At 43.9% G+C, this 20,073-nt stretch overlaps 1 long non-coding RNA gene across 2 annotated transcripts in view; it reads right to left on the reverse strand.

The window, feature by feature from the left end:
* Positions 1-2,007: 2,007 nt before the first annotated feature.
* LOC115299145 overlaps positions 2,008-20,073 on the reverse strand; it is a 33,694-nt gene continuing 15,628 nt past the window's right edge. Inside the window, exons 4-5 of one of the 2 annotated variants that reach the window (XR_003912007.1) lie at positions 10,413-10,544; positions 2,008-2,404 (exon numbers count right to left, since the gene is read on the reverse strand). This is a non-coding gene — a long non-coding RNA (uncharacterized LOC115299145). Of the gene's footprint in view, positions 2,405-10,255; positions 10,545-20,073 lie in introns of those variants that run through there. The other variant, XR_003912006.1, reaches the window with a different exon arrangement.

Here is a 20,073-nt window from a genome sequence, read left to right on the forward strand (position 1 = left end):
GGTTTTAGAATTGTATTTTGAATGAGATGATAAGGCAATAACAAAATACAAGATGGGAAATCCCTAGACTGCAAAAAAAGAGGCAGCCGATGTACACGTTTTTGCTACTACCTATTGAACCCCTGGGTTTTTACAAAACACTTTCCAAGAACCTACAATGCAACTTGCTGGGTCATGCCTATTCCATGACAGTTTACACATTTATTTATTTATTCTTGCAAGGAATACTTTTTTTTAAAAGATTTTATTTACATTTTAATTATTTACTTTAAGTAATCTCTGCACCCAAGGTGGAGGGTCGAACTCATGACCCTGAGACCAAGAGTTGCAGGATTTGGGGTGCCTGAGTGGCTCAGTCAGTTAAGCATCAGACTCTTGATTTCGGGTCAGGTTATGATCTCACAGTTGGTAGGATTGAGTCTCACGTGGGGCTCTGCACTGACAGTGTGGAGCCTGCTTGGGATTCTCTCTCTCTCTCTCTCTCTCTCTCTCTCTCTCAACAAAAAATAAATAAACAAACAAAAAAGGGGGGCTTTGCACACTTTATCTACCGAGCCAGCCTGATGTCCCTGAAGATTTTACTTTCAAGTAATCTTTACACCCAATGTGGGGCTCGAACTCACAACCCTGAGATCCATATCCTATGCTCTGATCTCAGCCAGGCAAGTGCCCCTAGTGAATACTTATTGAGTGTTCAGTATGTGTCAGGTACTATTCTGGGTGCTGGGGACACATCACTGAACATCAGACCTGCCTTTAGAGAACTTACATTCTAGGAGGAACACAAATAAACCAATGTTGTGCAGAAAAATAGAGCAGTGTTAGAGTGGTGGGGATAGGCCAAGCTAATAAAAAATGTCTTTTTGGTATAGGGAGGGGGTACCCGCATAGAGCACATTTGAACAGAAACCCAAAGAAAGTGTGTGAATGGGGTGAAGGTATTAACTGTCTATGAGGAATGCAAACACCTGAGGTGGGAGCAGTATGGGTGGGGTGCTGAGGACCGCGAGGAGGCCACGTGGGTGGCATGTTCAGGTAAAAGAGGAGTATGAGGGACGAAGTTAGACGTTGGAGAGTGCCGAGCAGGTAGTCATATAGCCATGGCAAGGGCTTTGGATTTTATTCTGGATGAGATAGGAAACCATTGGAAAGTGTTGAATTGTGAGATATGGCCTTACATTTTAATATGTTGGGTGTTTTTGTTTTTGTTTTTTGAGACAGAGCTCAGGCTTGCATGCGACTGAGGAGTGACAGAGGTAGAGAATGAGAGAATTTTAAGGAACCTTCACCCCCAGCATGGAGCCCAGCATGGGGCTCAGTTTCATGACTGTGAGATCATGACCTGATTCGAAATCAAGAGTTGGACACTTAACCAACTAAGCCACCCAGGTGCCCTGATCTTACATTTTAGAAGAATCACTCTGGATGTAGAGAAGAGACAGAGATGAAAGACCAATGCAGTGGCTCTTGCAAAAGTACTTTTGACAACTCTGGCAGTTTAGGCCAAAATAGAAGCAGCAAAGTTGGGAGGAAAGGGTCAGATTTTGCATGCATTTCAAAAGCAAATCTGACAATATATGCTAAGTGATTGGATGTGGGGTATGAAAGGAAATGCAAAATCAAGGATGACATCAGTTTTCTGGCCTGAGTGATTGGAAGAATGGAAGTGTCTTTCCCTTGGTAGGAATGGAAAGTGCATTGGTAGGAATGGGGGCACTGAGATTTGGTGGAATACTCAGACTCTGGCAATATGTAACAGTCGGTTGTTAAACCCAATGCCTAGGGCCAACTCACAATATACCTATTCCAGCTGGGGAAGGATTGGTCCTACTAAGGAAAGAATGGGGCTGTAAGACCTGGTCAGTGTCTACTGATAGAAGCTGGGAGAGTGTGGATAAGACTGGATCATGGGAGTGTTAGACCAAGGGGGAGGATGGGCAGAATATAAGGTTGGATAAGAGTAAGTGCATTAACTACCTATTGCTGCATAATAGTACTGCCACAAACTTAGTGGCTTACAACAATACACTTTTATTTTTCTCACGGTTTCCATAGGTCAGGAGTTCCAGCACAGCTTAGCTCATTCCTCTGCAAAGCTGCAATCAAAATGTCAGCCAGGGGTGGGATCTTATCTGAAAGCTCAGTGGGGAAGGATCCACTTCCAAGTTCACATGGTTGTTGGTAGGAGTCAGATCCTTGCAGACTGCTATAATGAAATGAGGGCCTCAGTTTCTTGCTGGCTGTCTGTCAGAGGCCACTGTCAGTTCTTTGTCACATGGTTCTCTCCTTAGGGCAGTTTATAACATGGCACCTTGCTTCTTCAAAGCTAGCAAGGGAGACAGTCCTCTAGCAAGATGGATGTTATGATCTCATCCAATGTAATCACATATATCTCAGCACACGTCTGAATCACATTCAAGGAGAAAGATCACACAAGACCGTGAATACCAAGATGTGGGGAAATAGGTTCTACTTACATAAATGGGTTAGAAAAAGCATAGGGTAGAAAGCTACCACCACAGGGCAAAAGTGCCTGAGGTTAGCTAGCGAGATATTCTAATGGGATCATGAGTGATTTGTTATATCACCTGCAGAAAATTACTTTCCATCTGATACCAATATACTATTGTACTTTGATCACAAACTCCACTTGCCCCCCAGACCCTTTGCTTCTTACACACACAAGTTAACAATTACTGTGTGATTGTTTTCTCCACGTTCACATGTAAGATCTTGTTTTCTTCATATTCACCACGTGGGTAATATCCTGTGAGCTCAATAAATATGGAGAGGAAACCTCTGTTCGGGGTCTCTTGTCTCCTCCCAGACATTAGCCCCTCTTGCATTCAATTTTGCATCTGTTCTCTTGCTGGACAAGAGAGAATTCCAGACTCATAGTCTGTGACACCAAGATGCATGATCATGGAGGTCACCTTGAGTCTCTTGTCACAGAGAATTTATTGGTATGGGAGCAGTCTCCTATGATGCAGGATTTAACACTCTGGTTACGCCTTTTGGCAGTAGTACTAACATGCTGCTCAGAGAAAGCAGTGTCCCAGATTAAGTGAAGTAGAAATGTCAAAACTTATGTGGCAGATGGTGGAAGGGAGACCAAAAGGCTCAAAGTGGTGTACATGAAGGAGTAGCTACACTATGTAAGGCTGGAAACCCCACAACTCCATTCTTCAGGAGGACCCCGAGGATACTTGTTTACCCAAGTGATAAACAGTGCACTGTAGAGAGGCTGCTGAATGTCTTCTCAGAGGCTGTGGCACTAATCAAGCCACAAGGAAACTGGACAAGGGAGGACATGGTGGAAGTGGTGAGAAGCAGGTAAATTGTGGAACGACAAGACTTGACAGGTTGGCTGTAGGGTGTGAGAGAGGAGTCATGGAGGACTCAAAGGTTTGGGGGCCGAGCATCAGAAGATGGAAGGTACATTTACTGGGATGGAAAGAACCATAAGGACAGAAGCTTTGTGGGAATCAAAACCTGAAATTCAACTGAGCATTTTATTTGCTTTATTCAGTGATTTGTGGATCAGGCAGCCTCCAATCTAGCAGATAGACAGGACCTCTGAGGAGCTGCACAAAATGAAGGCAGAAAGGAGATGGAAAAGGATGTTATACTGGCCAAAAAAGTAGTCTGGTTGTTACAAGGTATTTTCCTTTCAGGGATGGCAGGGGTCCATGGGGCAGATTATCTAAATAGTGCTGATCAGGTGATCCCTGATTGACTGCTTTAAGATTCATTTCTGGGAGAGCTGAAATTATAAATAAATTTAATTAAGTCGTAATTTGGAGATGTGAGGCTTTTGTTAAGTAAAGAGCTCCATTTGGGGCCACTGTCTTATTTTTAACGTGGGGGAAATCAAGAGTTCTGTGAAGAGTGAGATGTTCAGATATAACCAGAGAAGAGCTTGGGCATGTAGGGATTTTAGGGATGGTGGATGGTGAGATTCCTCCTTTCCTATGCCCCCCCCCCACTCCCCTTTTCAGGCCATAAAGAGACTCCAGTAATTTTCCAGATCATTGCTCGCCTGTGACTACCCCTATCTTCCCAAGAGTGCCTCAGTCAGACTTATTCCTGGACTTTGGTAAATACAAATTCTGAAGACAGGAGAGACATTGACCAAAAGGAGGGGAGGGCAGGGAGTGGTGGAAAGGATTTAAAGAGGGATTAAGTCATAATAAATAGCTAGGAGTGGGAGAGGTCATGGGAATGTGTTGGGGGTGAGGTGGAGAATGGGGTTGTTGGGAAAGAAAGGGAATGGGGATTTGGTAAAGGAAAGATCTAGATTGATTTAGATGATTTAGATTCTTGTGGGGCTGGAGGGAATTGGGATAGAGGAAAGAGAATATGAGAAGTCCTGCAGGGGTTGTGAATTGGACTCCCTTGAATATTAAGACACGAGGAACAAATAAGAGTCCTCAGTAAAATCTTTGTTGAACTTCATTCCTTCAGTGCAGCAGTGGTTTAGGGTTGAGCATGTGGTTATTGACTAGGGTAGGGTTTTATTTTTTTATGGGCTTTTTTAAAGTTTATTTATTTTGAGAGAGAAGCCATGAGTGGGGGTGGGCAGAGAGGGAGAGAGAGAATCCTAAGCATGCTCTGCACTATCAGCACAGAGCCTGATGAAAGGCTCAAATTATGAATCATGAGATCAGGACCTGAGTCAAAGTCGATGCTTAACAGAGTGAGCCACCCAGGTACCCCTAACCAGTGTAGTGTTTAAGGTAAAGATTCTTAGACCTACCTATTGATTCAGGTCGAGGTTCTGGCCCCATGGAAGATTTAAAAACCAGACAGGCAATCCTTATAAAATACTACCATGAAATGCTTATTGAAGCCTATTCATTCATTCATTCATCTGTCCATACATTCCATCAATTAACCAATCAATCAATTCCTAGAACATCAACTACAGGACGCACAGACTGTCTCATTTTCTCTTGCATCTCCAGCACCCAGATGAGTGTTTATTCATTCATCCCACCAGCATCTATTGTCCGCCTGGCTTATGGCAGCCCCTGTGTCAGATACTGCTTTATGCTGGCGTCTAAAGTAGGCTTCTTCCTGTGCTGCCCTTAGGATCTTACTCTGTACTGAAGTCACAAATGAACAAATACATTTATAATTACAAGGTGTGGTTTTGATAAACACAATGAAGGAAATGCACATGATAATGGGATAAAGAGTAAGGAATAACTTGAATTAGACTGGTTAAAGTAGGCATCTCTGAGAAGCCATCATTTATGCCCAAGCCTGTGACATGGCTACCCTTGGTGGTGACAGAAGGAATATTTACTTTTCAGCAAAGACAACAGCATGTGTGAAGGATGCTAAGGACCAAAAGATCTTGATAGGTTTTGAGGAGCTGAAAGAAGCTCACTATTTACTGCTGAGAAATAAAAATTTAACCAGTTCTTAGTGACACTTGCCCCAAAATGCTCCTTTACAATAGACATTAATGAATGTTCCAGAACAAAAAGTAAGGTCAGCAATAAATTTTCTTTTAACATTAAGAAAATATATAATATTATAGTATTTACTTTATTCTTTGCCTTTTATTTTGGTTTATGGTATTTATCAACATACTGAAACAAATCTTTTTTCTTTTTTGTTGTTAAAGAGTCATATTTACCTAACTTTTCACTAATGGTTTCTGCCTTTGAGGTCATCCACAGAAGGGCTTCCCTATCTCTGAATTACATAATGGCTTAGACTCTCTTCCAGGACTCTTATGAGTTCATATTTTACACTTAAATCTTTCATTCAGGGATGCCTGCGTGGGTCAGTAGGTTAAGTGTTCAACTCTTGATCTAAGCTCAGGTCATGATCTCACGGTTTGTGGGTTCAAGCCCCATGTTGGTCTCCCTTCCCACTTGCTCTCTTTCTCAAAAATAAATAAACTTAAAAAGTCTTTAATTCATCTGGATATTTTCAGATGTATGGTTCTTTTGTTTTCATTGTCTCTCAGGAAAGCAGATTGCTTTTCTTTATACAGGTCCCTCATTTCCTGTTGTATTAATTACTGGACATTTAAGATTTTGTTGTTTTGTTGCTACTATGAATGGACTCTTCTCCACTGCATTTTATAGCTGGTTATTGTGTTTGGGAAGAAATGTATATACTTAACATGTATATTATTATATCCTTCTTAATTGATTTAGTTGATTCTCTCTGGCTTTTCAAAAGTTAAAATTTGCAAATATTATTTCTTTTGATCTGAAAGACTCAACAGGGCTTCTCCTTTGTTCTTTGACAACCGTTGGGATGAACACCTTTTCAGGTGTTCGTTGGTCGTTTGTTTTCCTTAGGTGAACTGCTAGTTCGCATCCTTTGCCAGTTTTTCTATTTGGTATTTGTAACGTTTTTATTGATCTGATAAAAATTATTTGAAATTCATTTCCCGGTTGACATCTAAAAATAATTTCTGCCAAGAGCGAAAGAATGAGCTAATGTCAAATGTAAATGTTAGCACGTGAGCAGTCTAGAAAAGTTGAGAATCATTGCTGAAGGCTACATACCTGCAAGTTGATTTTTTTGTTCCTTAGTCCTTAAAATCCAGCGGGAGGTGGGTAGGTGGACCAAGAAAATAGTGCCCAGAGTAGGGAATGTGCTATTCCGATTCAACAGCCAGAAACTGTTGGCCCCTGCCCTCCCCCCCAGGCCCCTCCCTTCCTGCACACCGGGTGGTCTCCCCACCCCCAACCTGCCTGGTTTGAAGGGATTATTCAGGATCAATATTTGAAATCGGTGTATTTTTTCCTAACTGGAGTTAAGTTTATACGCTTTTTTTATTTAACCACCAAACACCAGAAATAAAAACCTGGAAGAGAGCCAGTTTGACTCGGAGCCAGTACACTTTCTCATAGCCAGAAAACTCGCCCTTCATCCTCCTTGTTTTTTCCCCTGAGTTACTGACATTTCCTTTCAAAAGCTGATTCCCTAACTTCTCAAATTCTTCATCCGTGTTGTTTGGGCCCAAAATGATTTCCAGAGATCCTGCCCTCCCAGCCCCTGATACCTGGGCTGTAACCGGCCCCGAGCCACGTGACCTGGATTAGGCTCTAAGCTCCTGGGGGAGCCTTAATTACTCACTCTGCAAATGCAGAACCTGGCCCTAGTGACCCAAGGAGGGGCCACGAGAGCGTCAGATGCATCTGAAGGCCGGTCCACGTAGAGACGTGTGGGGAAAGTTTTGTTCATACTGACCCCTAAGGCCTGCAGTAAGTCCATGCACAATTCACTTAACAAACACATATGGAGCACCAGTTGTGTACTGGGCACTCTCCTAGGCACTGGTGAACAAGACTAAACCAACGCTGGGGAAATTGACTGTACAGTGGGAAAGATAGGCATGAAATAATTCCACCTCACAAATTCAACAATTACAAGTGTGAACGTTCTGCTTAGGCAAATGGGAACGATTTCATGGCTTAGCTTTGAATCCTTCGAAAGGATTCAGAGGAACAGCAACAAGCTGGTCCCCAGGGATTTTTGATGGCAGCTCCTTTCATATGCCGCCCACATTTAGGGGTGGGCGGTCCTGAGCAAACAACCCCGCCAGGAGAGCCAGGAGAACGGAGATCTAAGGGGGTGGGTTGGGAGCAGCTGGGCAGCAAAAGAGCTGCTTTCTCTCCCTCCTTGGGAAGCTATTTGGAGGTGCAGCCTGGCGGCTCTCATGACCTCTCGCAGCACTTTGGGGATGGTCCGCGACGGGCCGGGCCATCCGGGTTGGCCTTAGAAGTCAGCTCTGAGTCAGCTGTCAGTGACCCGCAGGGTTAGGGCTCCGCCCCTCGTCTCCTTGCTTCTTCATGCTCAGAACTCATGTTCCAGATGGACTCAGCTGGCAAGTGTTTGAGACGTGTCTCAGCATCTTGTGATGTGTTTCTGAACCTCTGGCCCCCTGTGGGGGGTGAGTCACTGGCTCTGACTTGATCCCTTCCGCTATTGGCCCCTTCTTCCAGGGTCCATAAACCCAAGCTCATTATCATCTGAGAGCAGACCACCAAGTCCTTGTGGCCAGGCCTGGAGGGGCCAGCTGTGTAGTGAGGGGAAGCTGGTTGGCCCTGCCCTCTCAGATTCTTGTTCCCGCCCTTTTCCTCCGTAGGGATTCTTTCTCCCAGCTCATTTGTGGATGGATGAGGGTAAAAGCACCCTCCCCCTGGGTCTTCCACCTTCCCAGATCTCTTCACCTAATTTCAGATACCTGTTCAGATATGGGACTGAACAGAGCTGAGAATGCTGCAAGGCAAGGAACATTGCTGTTCTATGCTGTCAGTTTGGGGGAGGCACTGAGTTGGAAATGGGAGGACGTGTGTCCTTTGATTAAGAGACTGGATTCAAATCCTGGCATTCTTACTTCCTAGCTGAATGGCCTGGGGCAAGCTTTCTGTGCCTCGGTTTCCCCATGTATAATAAAATATAAATAAGCACCCAACTCATAAGACTAATGTGAAGATAAAATGAGATAAAACACGTATAGATTTTAAAGAAATTCCTAAAATATAAGTGTTAGTAGTAATGCTGTTGTTGACATTACAGGTTCTCAGGGAGGTTCCCTCTTGTAGGTTTTTGCAACATCAGGTTGGTAACAACGATTTTTATGTGTGGTCTCTCCTTTTCTGCCTATTTTGGATTAGTTTTCCAAAATTATTCCAAAATAGCTAGCCTGACATCTTTTTTTTTTTCACTTGGTTATACTGATTCCTTTCTCTAGGGTCTCTAGGCTGTGGTTCGTCAAGTGTGGGTGAGTGCTGGATAGGAGAAAGAAGACTTGGAGTCTTTTTTCTCCGCAAGCACAAGGGCTTGTTCCTCTATGGCTGACCTCCCGGGAAAGCCTGTATCCACCATCCATCCATTGACCCATTTATGTACTCATTTATTCCACATACACTCCTGAGCTTCTAGAATGTGTCAAGTACTCTGAGAAGCACTGGTTTTAAAAAGATGAAAAAATGCTGAGTTCTTATGCTCAGGGAGCTCAAAGTCACAGGCAGTTATAATCCTGGTGTTTAAGTGATGTTATGAAGGTAGATGTGGGGTCCTGTGGATACACCAGGGAAGTCCCTGGTCTGATGCAGGGTGTGGGTCTTGATGGAGTTCTCTGCTGGATTCCACAAGGTTAGGAGGATTTGGCTAAATAACGTGAGGAAAGGGCATTGCTGGCCAAGGAAACAACATGTGCAAAAGCCTGGAGAACCAAGAGAACGCTCCTCAGAGCTTGGTGTGGATTTAATGGCCTCTCCCAGGAAGGGGAGGGGCGCAAAGTCTGGAGGCAGGGTAGCGGAGTGCCCGGAAAGCATGGGGGCTACCCTGTAGGTTTTTCACTGGTGAGCTAGATCTGTCATATTTCCCTATTTCTCATTTCTTAACATGCTGTCTCAAATGGTACCCCCAAAAAATCATGTTAGTTTTAATAATTTTCACATCACCTATATGAAGTGGGGGAGATTTATATTTTCCATGGTGTTATGAGTATGTTTTCACACTTCTGGTTAAACACAATAGATTGAATACACGTGTTCATCCCAGATGCCTCGTTAAAATATCACCGAAATTAGAGCAGAGGAGAAAAAAATAGATATAAATAGAAAACAGGAGATAATAACAAATGAGAACTGCCAAGGAATTCCTAGAATATGAAAATCAGATGAAAGTACCAGACAACTGAGAAGTATCTTGATGGAGTTCCCTATGAAACAGACTCTGACCCTGAAATGGTGATGTGAGAGAGCAAGTTTCTGGGAGCCACACCTGCAGGAGAGCAGAAGAATCAGGGCTGGGCAGTCACAGCCATCTCAACTGACCTCACAGAAAGCTCTTCAGAGTGGTCCCAAATGAGGACAAGGCATTTGTACCCCAATACAGACCAGTCATTGGACCTGGCTGACCCTGGAAGGTGGATACCTTTGGGTGAGGCAAATCCCTTCATCCAGGGCCAATCCCTAGGAAGGAACTCAACTGTGAGCCTTTATCAGCCCATAATTCCAGCAGCAAGGAAATGAGAGCATCAATTTAAAAACGAGTGTCAGGGGAGACCGGGTGGCTCAGTCAGTTAAGCGTCCAACTCTGGCTCAGGTCATGATCTCACTGCTTGTGAGTTCAAGCCCTGTATCTGGCTCTGTGCTGACAGCTCGCAGCTCAGAGCCTAGAGTCTGCTTTCAGATTCTCTCCCTGACCCTACCCCACTCAGGCTCGATCTCTCTCTCTCAAATGTAAGTAACCATTAAAAAAACACAAAGGAGTGTCAGGGTGGTATAACCAAATACTCATTACAAAGAGATTCAAAGGAGGAGCAAGTCCATTCACACCACAGAACCCTGGGAAAGCTCAGGAACTGGCAGCTCGGGAGCCTCTGACGGTCAGGGGAAGGCACGGAGCTGAAAACAGAGACATGATCTCACCGTGTATGTGAAGAGGTTCCCATCTCTCTCCATCCTTGGAAGGGGACTGAAGGTTTACTGTGGTGGGACATTAACCAGAAAGGATCTAGTCCCTGAGACACTAGATATGGCACGGCTTTGTAGAGGAGGCCCCTGAAAATGCAAGAGGTGGGGTCAATCTTCTGAAGACAGGGAATTCCATATTGGGAATGGTGAGACCCTCCCCCCAGACCCTTCCCCTACCCCCTTCAGCTCACAGAATTCCAGCAGTGAGGCTTCTGGAAACCAGGCAGGAGGTGAGACAAGAAATTCACCTCTAGAGAGATTGGCCAACCCAAGAGAAAAGACCCACCATATTGCGATTTGGGGGTTCTCAAGTAAAAAGGCCAGCCAGTCACCTTATCACTTGAATGCAGATTACCAGGCAGTGCACCTCACTGTGGTCACATAGCTTTTAGTCAGTTTTTTAATGCCTCACTGTCAAATATGATCAGAAAGTCAATGAGGATATACTCATATACTTGGAGACAAACCCAAATTGAATGACAGATATGAAAGTTGATAGATGGCAAAAAGAGCCTGGAGGAGGGGTGCCTGGGTAGTTCAGTCGGTTAGATACCAGGCTTCCGCTCAGGTCATGGTCTCTCAGTTCGTCGGTTCGAGACCCACATCGGGCTATCTGCTGTCAGCATGTCACTTTGGATCCTCTGTCCCCTCCTCCTTCTCTCTCTCAAAAATAAATATACCTTTTTAAAAATGCAGGAAACAAAAGGAAACTAAAAAGAAAACAACAACAAAAATGTTTCAATGTCCTTAAAGAGGAATATCAATTTTTTAAATAGTTTATTGTCAAATTGGTTTCCATACAACACTCAGTGCTCTTCCCCACAAGTGCCCTCCTCCATCACCACCGCCTCTTTTCCTCCCTCTCCCTTCCCTTTCAACCCTTGGTTCGCTTTCAGTATTCAATAGTCTCCCAAGTTTTGCGTCCCTCTAAAGAGGAATATTTAAACAGAATAAGAAAAACAATCTGTTTATAGAATGCAATCAGTGATAAAAGATGGTAGAGTTGGGTGGGTCTCTGCTCCACAAAGTTGTTCAGGGCACAGCAAAGACTAAGGCTCGTGGCTTCCAATGTCAGCCTGGGGACGAGAAAGAGGATCTCTCCAGAGGGTTTTATAGATCAGTCTGTAAAACTGCTCACATCCCATCCGCTAAAACGGACATGGTCTAGCTTGGTGCTTAGGAAGTCAGTTTTGAGGAACGTGTTGTAGTGTCTACCACAAGAAGTGATGAAAAATAGTCAAGGAAGTCTCACAGCAGCCCTGGGAGTCAACCAGCCCACACCGAAATAGGCAGATGGAAGGCTCCAGGAGGGAATGTCTTCAGGAAAAAAAGGAAGTGAAAGAAGATCAGACATTTAACTGAAAAAGAAAGTTGAATTCAGAGGGTTGTACAACGCTTTTGTGACTGTGGGAAGAAATTATGATAGTGATAAATGAACAACTGATAAAAGGGAGGCAATTATTGCCTATAGAAAGAACAGTGAAGGAATAAAATGTAATCACATTATATATTTCATAGTAAGAGGAAAACTGAAGAGTGATTCAACCAAAACTTTTAAGGTATGTATTTTGGAAAGATGAAGTAGGATGAAGGATAACGAGGAGTAATAGTGCTAAACCCACATCTTCTGTATAAAAAGCTAATGGATAGTATATAAAAGTAGTGACCTGGAAGGCAGCTGTATAACCCTACTGGTTAGAAATATGGAAATAAGTACTATACAAAGTAGTAGAAAATCCTTCAAAGGAAGATAAGGAGATGAGAAGGAACAGACGGGATTTCTGTGGTTGTTTTTATAAACCTCGTAATATGTGGGCACCTGGGTGGCTCAGTCAGTTAGCATCTGACTCTTGATTTTACATCAGGTCATTATCTCATGGCTCAGTTCATGGGTTCGAGCCCTGCATTGGACTCTGCCCTGACCATGCAGAGCCTGCTTGGGATTCCCTCTCTCCCTCTCCCTCTGCCTCTCTCACACTTGCATGCATTCTCTCTCTCTTTCTCTCAATAAACAAACTTTAAAAATAAACCTTGTAATATTATTTGACTTGTAAAACCTTGTACTTGTATTACTTCAGAAATAATGACATAAAAAGTCCATGGATAGGACCAACTTCACACATGACTGGATTCAGGAACTCAGAGTTATCAGGACTCAGTTTCTCAGCTTTGCTTTCCCTATATTGGCTCTGATTTTAGTTAGGCCCTTTAAACTCCCAGGATCAAGTTCCACTGAACTGATCAGGGCTTGGCCAGCGTCCCCCAAACAAACGGCCTGGGGCTCAGGGGTTCGCCCAAGCAGTGCTGACAGTAGAAGGGGCTGAGGCTCCGGCCAAACACACAGGGTCCCCATGGCAACACTGGGATGGGCCGGTTCTGAGACATCCTGTCCTCCCCTGCTTAGCCCCTGCTTGACTTTGGGGTTTACCTGAACCTCCATGACCTTCCAAGCAAGCAAGATGATCTCAACTCTCCATGGGACTCTTTTTTAACCCTCTGTAGCATGAACTGTTTTTTTAAAAAGATTGTTTGGATAGGTAAAAATTGTCATTAGGTTGACTTTTTCGAAAGTATTCATTAGTTATGTGTATTTTCTACTGTGTATGTCTGTTCATACTTTTTGACCATCCCTATTATTAGTAAATGCATTTATTAGCTTCCTTGATTCTGATAAATGTGCAAAAACACATTAATCAGCTTAACGATAACCCACAATCCTCGGACCAACTGCAAAAACACATTAAAATTTTTTTTTCCCTAGAATCTTGCAGGACTTTAGAGAGTACCTAGTAGTGTGATTCTCATTTTACAAAAAAGAGAACTAAAGCGTCCACAAGCGAAGCATCCAGCCAGCACTAGAACCCTGCTCGTGGGGGATGAAGGAACAGAAAATCTGGTTTGATCCTCCACCTGTTAGATTGTGCTACGTCTTCCATTTCTCCTCAAGTTGGTTCTCCCAAAGTCCCATTTCCTGCCCAGTCACCATGTTAAGGGATTACAGAGAGCCTCTTTTATTTTCTCAAAGTTTGCAACATTCTTAAAAGACTGAGGATAAATAGCTGAGAAGATTTTAAGCTAATTTGAGGTCCCTCGTGATTTCATGCTATAATCTTGGCATTCACCCAGCAGCACCTTGCAAATCTCCACCGCGGCTAGCACAGTTTTGGACTGAATCTTGCCATTTGAATAATACAAGTTACAGTAAAAAAAAAAAAAAAGAGAGAGAGAGAGAGAGAGAGAGAGAGACAGAGACAGAGAGAGGATTAGTCTTGAAGCCGTGTCAGGGAATGAGAATGAAACGCAGTGAGCAAGGTGCCGAAGTTTTGCAGGGTGAGAAAGTGAACCCCACACTGTAACGTTGGCCCTGGCGCCTCCCTGCCTCGCAATCCTGGACTCACAGGAAGCTCCTGACCACACCGGAGACTGACAATCCCCTGCCTGCGGTGAGGCAGCGTGTGCTCCTGCCGCTGTTCTCACTCAGTGTTCCCGAGGCAGTCATCGTGTGGGTCACACAGATGAGATTTGTGGAAGAGGAACTGGAGGGTTTAGAATTTCAGGACGTAAACTGGACGCTAAGGAATATGAGGCGTGGGGCAGGATTTTCTGTCACTGAGGAAATCTCTTTATCGAGGGTAATCTGAAGCAATTGTGCTTTGTTGACTCTAAGTTTCAAGACTAATCAAGTATCTACTGCAGTTTGGAAAGCTAAGTGCTAAACTCTGTATTCTTACCTGTTACCTCTGTGTTTCTTTTTCCCTTGACAGAGTGCATAATAGGTCAGACTCTTGGCCGGAGGAGAGCAGAATTTTTTAAGTGTGGAAATAGAGAGGCTTAGAACTATTGACGGATGGCCTGGAGATTCAGATTTGATTTTCCGGAAAATCAAAAGGCCAGGCTAGAACTAATAGTAATAGGTAGGGCACTTGGTATGTATCAGGCGTCATAGGAAATCTTTGTATTATCTCACTTAATCTCCATAGCAGTCTATGAGGTAGGTACTCTTATCTTCACTCCTTAGATGAGGAGACTGAGGTTCAGAGTAGTAAAATGACTTGCCCAAAGTCATACAACTGGATTTCTTGGGGCCAGAGCAAACAATCTGACCCCAGGACCCTGGACTCTTAGCTCCTCTCTATGAAAGGTCCATGAATACTGTGGAGGTTGTATACCCCACTCCTGAAATGGCAATCAGCAAATAGTAGGTGCCTCCCCAATATGAGCTGGCTGATGATACAAATACTCCTTGCTGCCTCAGCCGGCGTCAGAAAGCTGAGTTCATTTTTTTTTTTAATTTTTTAAAGTTTATTTATTTTTGAGACAGAGAGACAGTACGAACAAGGGAGGGGGCAGAGAGAGAGAGGGAGACACAGAATCTGAAACAGCTCCAGGCTCTGAGCTGTCAGCACAGAACCCGACGCAGGGCTCAAACCCACAAACCTCGAGATCATGACCTGAGCTCAAGTCAGACGTGTAACCGACTGAGCCACCGAGGCGCCCCCAGAAAGCTGCATTTAGATAGCCTTTCAAACTCCTCAGAATTTTCTGTTCAAACTTAGAACTTCTTGGATAATTGTCGCATTAATGTACAACTAATGTCTTAGCAGGATAAAAATAAATATTTAAGAAGTGATGATTATTGTGGTTTCCACAGAATTATTTTTAAGAGTGAAGAAAAAAAGGTAATTACTGAATGTTCAGTGGTACAGAGTTGGCTAAATCAATTACAGAAACGCAGCAATGGAATACTTAACACCTATTAAAAATCAAGTTATAGAGTACCACGTGGCATAAAAACACATTATTGGTGTTTCCAGGGGAAAAAGCAGGTTACAAAATAATATGTAGAGCATTAGCCCAATAATGTACGTATATTTATGCATAGAAAAAAGTCTGAAAGAAAATATACTAAAGTGTTAATAGTGGTTATTTCTGTGTGGCAAGAATATAGTCGGTTTTAATTCTCTTGGTGATGTTTTAAATTTTTTTTCAAATTTTCTACAACAACTATAAATTTTGTAATCAGCAAAAAGCAGTGTGATTTTTAAAAGCAGTTATCAAATTTTGATTAATTTTTTAAGATTTTATTTATTTATTTTAAAAGATTTTATTTTTGAGTAATCTCTCCACCCACATGGGGCTCGAACTCACGACCCCAAGATCAAGAGTCACCTGTTTCACCAACTGAGCCAGCCAGACACTTCTGATTCTTGCTTTAAAATGAAGATTTGAGGGGTGCCTGGCTGGCTCAGTTGGTAGAGCATGTGACTCTTAATCGTGGGGTCATCAGTTCGAGCCCTATGTTGGGTGAAGAGATTAAAAAAAAATTGAGATATGGAGTGGCGACTTAATGAAGGACAACATAGTGTAGCTGATAAGAATATGGACAATGGAGCCAAACTGCCCATATTCAAATCTCAGCTCTTGCCATCCATCATTATTTTTATCCCTAAAAATTCTCTCAAATTCTCTTATCCAGTCTTCAAAAGTGCACAGGCAGAGGTGATCCGAGGTCAAAGATTTTAATGCCTATATATTTGGGACTCTAGTCCATGTGTGTCCAGGGTATACCAGCAGACCCCCAGGAAGAGCCTCAGCTGGGATTCCCAGGGTTCACTATCACTTTCTCCGAAGTACACAGATCTTATGGAAACTCAAAAATTGATTTTGCCCTTATTTATTAACCAAATTAGCCAGAGAATAAAGTTAAAACCAGGACAAACTTAAAATAAAGGGGAAAGGAAATTCTTTCTCCCTTAACCCTTAAATCACTTTCTATTCTGATCTTTGACCTCACTGTGCCCTCCAAACATAAGTTACCTTGTGAAACTTCACATTTGTATCTTCTCTCTCACTCCGCATCCCTTATGCACCTCACACCCCTTAGCCAGCACCCCACTCTCACCTCCGAACCTGGCTTTACCTACTGACCTCCGCTTACAGGAGGCTGGATTCTACACCAGCCTGCACCAGCCCTGACCTCTCGGGCTCTGGGATCCTGGGACCAGGAGCCTGAACCAGACCCTGCTCAGGAGAGGGAGAGGTGGCGGTGAGATGCCCCCACCGGACCTGCTCCCAGGCTGCCTTATCCCGCTGTGGGGGCAGGGATTTCCTGCCCGGAAGCACTAGGCCTGGATACAATGGGGATTATCAGTCACCATCAGGGGATCAGAACCACAGTGGGAGCCCTCTACTTCGCTGTTGGTTTTCCAGGCCTTTCCTGTGTGAATCTTTACTTCCGTGGAAGCTCTTGTTTTGCTCTTTTCCAGGACGGAAACCCTTCCCCCAGCTTACTACCCCTCTGTCATCTTGGGTCAGCTACCTTTCATGTCCCATCCTTTCCAAATTGGGGTCTAAGTCAATGTAAACTGATAATTAACAGAGTCAAGGTAAGGAAAATGTTTCCCCTCTTCTTAGATCTTTTTTCTTTTTAAAAAATTATGGGTGAAATTGATGTATTAACTGGCTTCTACGATGATAATAATTCCATCAACTGAGCAACTTAACAAATTATACCTGTACTGAGGTTTAAGTTCTTAATCTAAGAGCCTACTTAGCTTATTTAACAGCTTTCAATAGACTCAGTAGAAGGTCTTTCTATTTTGCCAAAAAGCAGAACTATTGAAGAAAAGAAAAAAGGAGGCATAATTTACCCTGTTGTAAGTCTTAATAATACAGAATCACTTTTAAAATTGATGTTGCAAAATACTAGCTATCATTTACTGAGTACTTATGTATCAAGTGGTTTCATCATGTTAGCTCACTCAGTCCTCAGGACCACCTATTTTATAAATAACAAAATTGATCCTCAGAGAGGTTGAATAACTCACTGAGATCACTCCGGATGTAAATGTCAAAGCTGAGTTTTGAACTCAGCCTGTGTGACCACAGAATTTGTGCTTTTACCCGACGCTATGCTGCTGTCTCCAGAGGCTGCCATCACTCATATCCACCAGCAATCCCCAGTGATATTATAGTCCTTGGATATGGCTTTAGGTCTGAAAGCTTATCTCCTATCCGTACTAACCCTGACCTCAGCTTCTCAAAACTCACCACCCCTGCCCAGAGGACTTTAATGACTCTAAGCTCAGAAAAGATGATGGTGTTTATTCCCATGAATGCTCCTACAATTCAGATGAAAAACTAAACTAAACCACAAAGAAAGTATCAACAAGCTAGACAATGGTGTGATTTCCCTGATGTGTATCTCTGTGTGTGTGATGATATATAGGATGTGATAGCAGATTCTTTCCAGACAATTCTTGGATTGTTCTGACTTTTCTGGAATATAAGCACCATGTGCTTATTAGCCTCTTGAGCAATTCAGTTTTGCCAACTCCCACTTCCCAAGTAGGATGTGGGAAAAGAGAAAGCCAAGAAAAGGAAAAGGAAGAAGGAGGGGAAGGAGATGAAGAGAGGTGTACCTACTCAGAAATGGAGGTGTGGGAATAAAACCAGCAAAGAAAGAGCTGCTGTCCTCTCCCTCCAGCTGGGTGATTCCTGACAGGCTTCATTCTGCCCTCTCCTACAGGAGGGTGAGTTGTTGGGGGCTGCGAACCCCACAGGGGAGAAGGGGTACCCATGTCTGAGGGACCCCCCTCTAGAGGGAGGCCTGCTCTTGACTCAGCTCAGCCGGCAGTGGGCCAGACTTGCACCTCCCTGTTTACATTTGGACTCGGCTGGGACTGATCTGCAATGACTCAGATTAGCTCTCATTGCCGTGAAAGTCTGAGGAATTGTCAGTGCCTGCTCTGGGTTAACACCCAATAGTCAATTTAAATTATTTAATTAATTTTTGTGACATCCAGCCAGGCTGCGTGAGGGGCGGATCCCTGACATCACGACCACATGTGTGCTCCTTGTCGGATCCCCGCAGTGTCCGTGGTTTCCACGGGACCTCGGGTCACATGCAGGGCCACTGGTTGTGCTTTGAGGAGCACTGTCCCCAGAACGTGGTCCACGTGAGAACCCAAGAGGGAGGATACTGGGCACTTTTTTGAGAAGGGATGTGCTAAGGAGTCATCTGCTGTACCCTTGGGTGAGGTGACCTCATGCAAGCCGGTGCCTCTGCGTTCTCCACCCAAAAAAAAAAAAAAAAACACCCGACTGTGGGTCCCTTTGGAGTGCCATAAAGCCATAATAAGCCTTGGGTGAGCTCAGAGGTTTTCCAGGGGAATCCAAATTTATCTACCAAGAGATTTCCTAGAGGCTTCTGAGATCTGGCTAGAGAGCCTTCTTCCCATGCCTCACATAATCTGCTCAGGGTTGCTGAAGTTCATGGCTTAGGAGCTCTGGGGTAACTCTCTGTGTATTGGGAAAGCACTGCTATCCAGCAAGTCCTTGGAGGTTATGTGACCTGGACAGGGAAAGAGTCTAGTGCAGGGCTCCAGTCTGTTTCATTCAAATAAATGGCTTCAATTCAAACCTGATGAGGAAATCTGGCTCACTCCGCAGAGATGCAGAAACGTTGGATGCCCAATGATGTTGACTCACTTGGGTCTCAGGTCCAAGGGTGGCCCAGGAGTGAGGTATAGGAAGGGCTGTTCCCATGGTTACTGAGAACACCACCGCTCCTGCTTTCCTTTCTCTGCCCACTTCAGTCTCCCAGGACCCCTTTGGAGGGAGCCCAACACCATCTTCCCTCATCTGGGGTGAGGGTGAGGGGCATCCTCCCTCGGTCAGTTGTCTCAGCCCAGCTCACCATCTCCAAGTTCAACACATGCATTATTCAACACCAGGCCAAGTGCTTGCTACTGAGAGGAAAGAGCCCTCTACCTCCTCCCATGGCCTCCTGGCTAAAACTGCTCACTTACACCAGACAGTGATTAAAATGTGCCATTCTTGACAATTAGTTCTTAGGCCCTTTGGTTCCTTGTTCCCACTTCTCAAGTGGGAACAAGGATCCAAAGTTCCTTGTTCCAGGTGTGATTAAAAATAAAACAGGAGGGGCACCTGGGTGGCTCAGTCAGTTAAGCATCCCACATCAACTCAGGTCATGATCTCTTGGTTTGTGAGTTCGAACCGTGTTAAGCTCTGTGCTGACAGCTCAGAGCTTGGAGCCTGCTTTGGATTCTGTGTGTGTGTCTCTCTCTGCCCTTCCCCACTTGTGCTCTGTATCCCTCTGTCTCTCAAAAATGAATAAACGTTAAAAAAATTAAGAATAAAATAAAAATAAAGCAGGAAAAAAATGCCTTGGAAGAAAAAGGAGATTTGCTTCCACTTCTCCAGATGAAGGATGATTTTAAGGACAGGGCCTGGTCTCTAAGAAGTCTTTGGTTTAAATAAGATGTGCTTTGGGAAGTCATAATCTTTTCAAAAAGCTTTTTCACTGCCTTGAGGAAAGTGTTGTGGCTTCCTCTGACAAATGAAGGCATTGGGAAATAGAGGTGAAACTATTTCATAGCTTTAAACAGGAAACAAAGACTGGACGTGAAGTTCTTCATAGTTTATAATTCCGTCTATTGTGTTCCTTCAGAAGGGGGTGAGGGCAGCCGCTCTGGAAAACAGTGTGGAGGTGCCTCAAAAAACTATCAGTAGAACTCTTTTATGACCCAGCAATAGCACTGCTAGGGATTTAAAGGGATACAGAAGTGCTGATGCATAGGAGCACATGTACCCC

This window comes from Suricata suricatta, chromosome 8 (genome assembly GCF_006229205.1).
Source record: "Suricata suricatta isolate VVHF042 chromosome 8, meerkat_22Aug2017_6uvM2_HiC, whole genome shotgun sequence".
NCBI classification, from domain to species: domain Eukaryota; kingdom Metazoa; phylum Chordata; class Mammalia; order Carnivora; family Herpestidae; genus Suricata; species Suricata suricatta.